We start from the raw sequence: 6,364 nt of genomic DNA, 5'->3' as shown, positions 1-6,364 counted from the left end.
GAAACTCTGAGAGACAGTTTGATAGGCTCAGGGGCATCAGGACGGGAGATGTAGACACCAGCCCCGGCCCGACCTGTCGCGGGGTCAACAGAACCATCAGTGTAGAGGACGACCCTACCTGGGGACCAGTGGGCGATCCTGGAGAGGTGGTATTTGCAGAGAATAACAGGGTTCACATAGGATTTCGGGAGCGGTCCACTGAGGGCAATCACTTCAGGTTGAAAATCCAGCCAGGGAGAAGGAGACGAACCAACAGCAGGGGTGACAACAATATCAAGCAGGAGGTCATGTTCCTGAAGGGCTCGGATGAGTGACCCTCGCCACTGTCTTCTAGATGGAGGTCTGCCTCGGACAGCAGGGGTCAAGTTGGCTTGGACATAGTTGCCCTGAGGATCCCGTTGAATGGAAACGGCAGTTTTTAGGTAAAACTCCTGGACACGATCCTGTAAGGGGAAAAGACCAAGTTCGGTATATAGAGAAGTAGAGCGTGTCCACTGAGGAGCCCCAAGGATGATACGAGCAGCTTTCCTCTGGATAACTTCGAAACGGTTGACAGCAGTCCGACTAATGTTGACGAGGGCAGGGGCGGCGTAGTCGACACAGGAACGGACAAAGGACTTGTACATGGTGAGAAGTACAGGGATGGTGGCACCAAGGGAACCCCTGCACATGGTAAAGAGGGGAGCGAGACGCCGAAAGCATATGTCTCGAAGAGAAGGGGTGGAGGTACAACATGACCGTGCCACATGGCTTTTGTTTTCGCAGTTGAAAGAAGGAAACCAAGTGAATCACACTCTCTGGAGACCAGATCAAGGGCTTCCTGCATGCTGAGGTAGTCAGGGGCTTGGAGGAGGACATCGACGGCATATCCTGAGTGGACAACTTTTGTCGGCCACAGGAGAGATGCAATGGAGTGCATCAGAGTGTTAAACAAGGTGGGAATCAGGACTCCACCTTGAGGGGTGCCGAGGTTCATTTCTTGAACAGGAGAAAGAGAGCCTTCAACGCGAACCCGGGCCTGATGTCCAGTGAGGTAAGAGGCGATCCATTGAAGAAGTCTCCCTTTAACCCCTAACCGTGCAAGTTCAGCTAAAATGAGGGCAGGCTGAGCCGTATCAAAGGCTCCCTTGATATCAAGGAAGACGGAGATGCGGGCAGTCTGATTGCAATAAAAGGAAGCAATGGAGTGTGCTGTGCTGCGATGTTGAATGAAACCATTGAGGGAGTTGTGGAAGCCGCCTATGGTGTTAAGAAGGCAACGATGGAGTATCCTCTCCATCATCTTGCAAACACAGGAGGTAAGACTAATGGGTCGATATTTCCCAGGATCTCCCGGCTTAGGGATGGGGATAATAGTGGCATTTTTCCAGTTAGACGGGAGAACCCCGTGTTTATAAGACATATTGTAGAGAGCAAGCAAGGGGCCGTTAGGAATATTAGTACAGGCGTTGAGGACAGAGTAGGTTATCTGATCATCCCCAGGAGAGGTGTCTTTTATAGAGAGACGAGCACTGTCAAGCTCGAACTGTGTGATGGGATGATCAGTGGGGGCAGGGGAGGTAAGAGCAGCACGAACAACAGGCTCAGACGCATCGATGCGAGCCTGCACTGCCTCCTGCATTGGATCTGGAAGTGCCTCAGGGGAGGAAGCTCGTGCCCAGTCCTCCATTAAAGAGCAGGCAAGGGAGGCGGGGTCAGGGTGGGGAGGAGGCCTCCGTCGAGTACTCCGTATAGCATTAATCCGATTCCATACATAAGAGGGTAACGACTGGAACGATAGAGACCCCGTGAAGGATAGCCAGTCCGCCTCACGAATCCGACGACGCTCTTGAGTTGCAAAGGAGCACCAATTTTTTAAGTCTTCCCAGTCCTCTGGAGAGCGAGACCTCAGTATGGCAGAGTGGAGATCACGGGTTACCTGGCGGAGATGTCTCATGGCAGGGATACGATACCAGTAGTTGGTGGCACTTCTGGGGTGACGGGGAGGGCGTGGAGGGGTAGCGCGATTGACAGTCATACACGGCATCAACTAAATCAGCGCTGTAAGAGTCAAGGGACTGAGGGACAAAATAGGAATCCGCCCAGGTAGAAAGGTATTGGGTAAAGGAAGGAACAACATCTTGTGTGAGACGAAGGCGAGGGGATCGATAAGGAGCTGATGTAGTGGCAGAGAAGGAGAGCCTCAGATGGGTAGTAACGGCAAGATGGTCACTATACAGAGCAGGCTCGGTGCAGACGGTAGGATGAAAGGAGGTATGACCGTTCAATAGTAAGTCAACATCAAGGAACTATGGGGGAGGCAAGTAGGATCGTCAGGACAAAGAAAGCGAACATCATCATCCCCATTAAGAAACAGTGAGAGATGTGATCCGTTAAGGGAGCATGGAATGGTATGATCTGGAGTAAGAGTGGGATGGCGGGCATTAAAGTCGCCAAGAACAAGAGTGGGAATCCCATAATGGAGGTTGTGAAGAACCTGGGGGTCCAGAGAATCACTCTTGAAATGAACATTGACTACACGAAGGGTCCGGTCACCAAGAGTAAGGGAGACAGAAAGTAATTCAGACGGGGGTCCATGTGAGTCAGGGGAAGGGAGACGAACAGCTGGAATGGTGTTACGCACAAGGGTGAGGAGGCCACGAGCCTGCCCACGGTACTGAGGCAGGCGGAGTAGAGTAACATCGTCTGTGATGGTTTCCTGAAGTAGAGCAACATCTACTTGATGGGAGAGCACAAACTGGGCGAGGTCTGTCCGGCGAGGTCTAAGTCCCTGGATGTTCCATTGTAAGAAGAGGAGGGAACGGCCTCCGGTGTGAGATGAGTCGGTGGGGCTAGACAGGGCTCCAGAGGAGGTACCAAATTCTGTTGAGAAAAATGGAGAGGGAGGAGTGGGAGAATGAGTGATGGATCCTCCATCTTGGGAGATGGAAGGAGGCAGGTCACCAGGGCTTGCAAAGTGCATCCCTGTTGGGTCAGGGTGTCCAGAATGAGTTGTTGTTGCCTCTGCAATGTCGCAATTGTTTTCACAAACAAGTCGAGTTGGGCAGAGAGATGGTTGATTTGCTTGGAGTGGCAATCCAGACGGAGAGTGATTGTTTCCATAGAATCAACTTGGTGTACCTGTGCAGGAGCTGGAGGTGGCGGCGAGGACTGCCGAGGGCCCTACTGGGCATGTGGTGGTGGTAGCGACGGAGAGGGAAGGTGAGGGTTCAGGTGAGTAAGAGGTGGTGGTGACGGGGAGGAAAGGTGAGGGCTCAGGTGACCAAGAGGTGGTGGTGCTGGTGAAGGACAGCTGGGGTCTAGGTGGGCAGGAGGTGGTGGTGGCTGTGTGGCAGGGCAGGCAACGACCTTGTTCCAAGAACGGTAGGGAGAGGGAGGGAGGGGAGAAAGGATGGGTGGTAGGGGTGATAGGGGGGATGGTAGAGGAGAGGAGGTCAATGGGAAATCCTTGGTGGAAGGAAGAGGCGGTGGTGGATAGGAGTCAGGTTTGGTTGACAGGGGCTTCGTCAGAGACGAGGGCGGTGGTACAAGGTAAGTTTTCCCCGGGCGAGTGCCAGGACGCTGTGGGCAATTGGCATTCCAGGCGTGGTGACTGCCATGGCAATTGACACACCGTGGAATAACTGGGATTTTGTTCTGAATTTTCGATTTGCATTCCACTGTGTTGTGAGGACCTGCACAGAAACCGCAGGCGACCATCCTCGTGCACTGCCAGGTGCGGTGTTTCCACGATTGGCAACGGCCACAGATTTTCAGGGTTCCGAAAAATCAGTCGAGAGGACAGTTGTGAATTGGTCCTACATTCACCTTCGGAGGGAGGGGGCCCACCCACCAGCCGATGAGTTCGTTGGATGGACGTTTGGAGACCGGGTTGATGCGGCATTCCATGTCCAGTAGTTGTGGGAGAAGAGGGCGAAGATCATTGATAGGGATCTCCCAGGGTACGTGGCGAATCATTACCTTGGTACGACGAGTTTCTGGGGTGATGGTGGTGAACTTCAGCATCACCTCCCTCTGGGGAGCAGGAAAGCCCACCTGAGTGAGCAGGCGTACCATCTCGTCCATTTGTGTGGTGACTATCACGGCTGTGGGACCTCGGCGGAGGCGAAGTGTTGAGTCCTGAAGTGGAGAGCAGTGACGGAAGAACCAAGTCGTCCCTGTGCTCAGAGGCAAGTCCCGAGGAAAGGCGAGACGACGAAGGCGCGACGGGGCAGGGAGACAAAGGTAATCCCCTATGTCCATCGTCGGCGGAGGGTCGGTCACTGAGCCACATGTAAGCTCACTTGGGGACCCCGATGACAGGAGGAGGCCACCCTCTACAGCCCCAGAAGGGGTGCGAGGGGGAGCCATGGCCCCTGCTGGAGACCCTGACTTCTGTGGTTTCTGCTTCTTCTTTGACTTGTCTTCAAGAAGAAAATCGTCAGCATCACTGTCACCTACTGCCCCCGTTTCCAACGAACGGGAGCATTTAACGGCGAGCATAGGGCACGTTGGCAAAACTGCAGTCAGGTGGAGTGGTAATGACGTCACTGCTACGTCACACTATCACAATGTGCATGCGCAAACTTGAAAAACTTTGCCCTGAGGGATTGGGTGGTAGGACCAGATGTTTTATCCCCAAAAAATGACAAAGTCCAAAAGTAAAAAAAAAATGATGCCACTGTGCTGATAACTGGGTCTTACTATAGTTGTCTGCACAGGCTGGGATTAGTAGACTCGCTGAATTCGTCAGAAATACAACTTATAAGGAGCAGTCTCTTACAGCCTTTGTTGACACTATGCACACATGCGCATTCCGACACTATATTTCCATGTGCACACGTACATGGAACAGTGCTACAGGCTACAGGCATGGACTACGGAGAACAAGGTCACCCTCAACCACACCAAAACCGTAGTCATGCACATCAATACTGCCACCACTCCAGTGCAAGCCCCAGCAGTCACAGTGGGTGCCCATCCTCTCCAGCTGGTGCAGTCTGCCAAACTCCTGGGTGTAACTATAGAAACAAACTTGACTGGAAGGCCCATGTAAATAACACAGTTAAGGCAGCCTCGGACCGTCTCTACATGCTACAACGACTTAGGTCACTTGGGACACCCACGCCAGAGCTTGGGACCATCTACAATGCCTTTATTCTCCCCAAACTAACGTATGCGTCACCAGCCTGGTCGTCTTCTCTCAACTCCACCCAACAACGTCAGCTAGAGAAGGTACAGAAAAGGGCCTGCAGAATCATGCTCGGCACTGACTACTCCGGCTACACCAACGCTCTCTCCACCCTGGAAATGCCATCCCTCAGTGACCTCCACCACCAAGCACCGGAAAGGTTTAGCAGCCAACTATTGTACCACCCTCGTCATCGCCACCTCCTGCCACCGGCAGCCCCCCACCCACCGGCAGCCCCCCACCCACCTCGCGCAGTCCGCCACTACAACAAAATTCAGCCCATAGGAGCCCGCACCGATAGATATAAGAATAGCACCATCCCATCTATTGTCAAAATAATAAACAATGCCTGATTTATGTACTGTACAGCCCTGTAAATGTATTCAGTGCATATTATATCATTATGTCCAAATCAAATGCAAGTGTATATTTCAGCCACCGGCTGCAACTCTATTAATAAACCGTTTATTATTATTATTATCATTATTATTATTATTATTATCATTATTATTATTATTATATATTGGCCATCTGCTATCAGTCTCCACTTTTTTCTTTACCATCAGTGGTTATTTCTACTGTACATTAAATAACATTAATTAAAACATACATATTTGTTTTACATTAATTTTACTGTAACTACAACTAGGGTCCATTTTCTTCGGTTTCAGACGGAGAACCATTGTCATGGGTGTAAATATTGACAACAACAATGGTGTCCTGTCTCGTCTTGTGTGACTGCAGATTATTATTGATTTATATTGTATATGGTGCATTCACAAACATTATTTGAAGAATATAGCTTTTATTTTTCATTAATTTACTGTTTGGGGGGGAAAAGGGTAAAAAGCCACACAAAAGATATGAAAAGGTCACACTAGGGAATGCATCTCATTATTAATGGTAATTAATGATTCACGATACGATGATTCACCTTACTGCAATATTGGACGACACATTACCATCGTTATTCAAGGCTTTACTGTAGTTGTCATTAGGATCATTGTTTCCTACATATTGGGTCTTACATTTCGTAATGTTAAAGAACATTTGCCAGTCTCGAGACATTTAAACTTGGAACAGCTCATACAGGTTTTTCTGCACTGTTGTAATATCGCCTTTACTTGCCACTTTCCCAAATATCTTTATGTTGTCTGCGAACTTGACAATGAAACTTGATAAATTTTCATCTGT

Source organism: Homarus americanus, unplaced genomic scaffold, assembly GCF_018991925.1.
Source record: "Homarus americanus isolate GMGI-L3 unplaced genomic scaffold, GMGI_Hamer_2.0 scaffold45698, whole genome shotgun sequence".
In the NCBI taxonomy this organism is placed as follows: domain Eukaryota; kingdom Metazoa; phylum Arthropoda; class Malacostraca; order Decapoda; family Nephropidae; genus Homarus; species Homarus americanus.
This window is presented reverse-complemented; position numbering follows the sequence as displayed.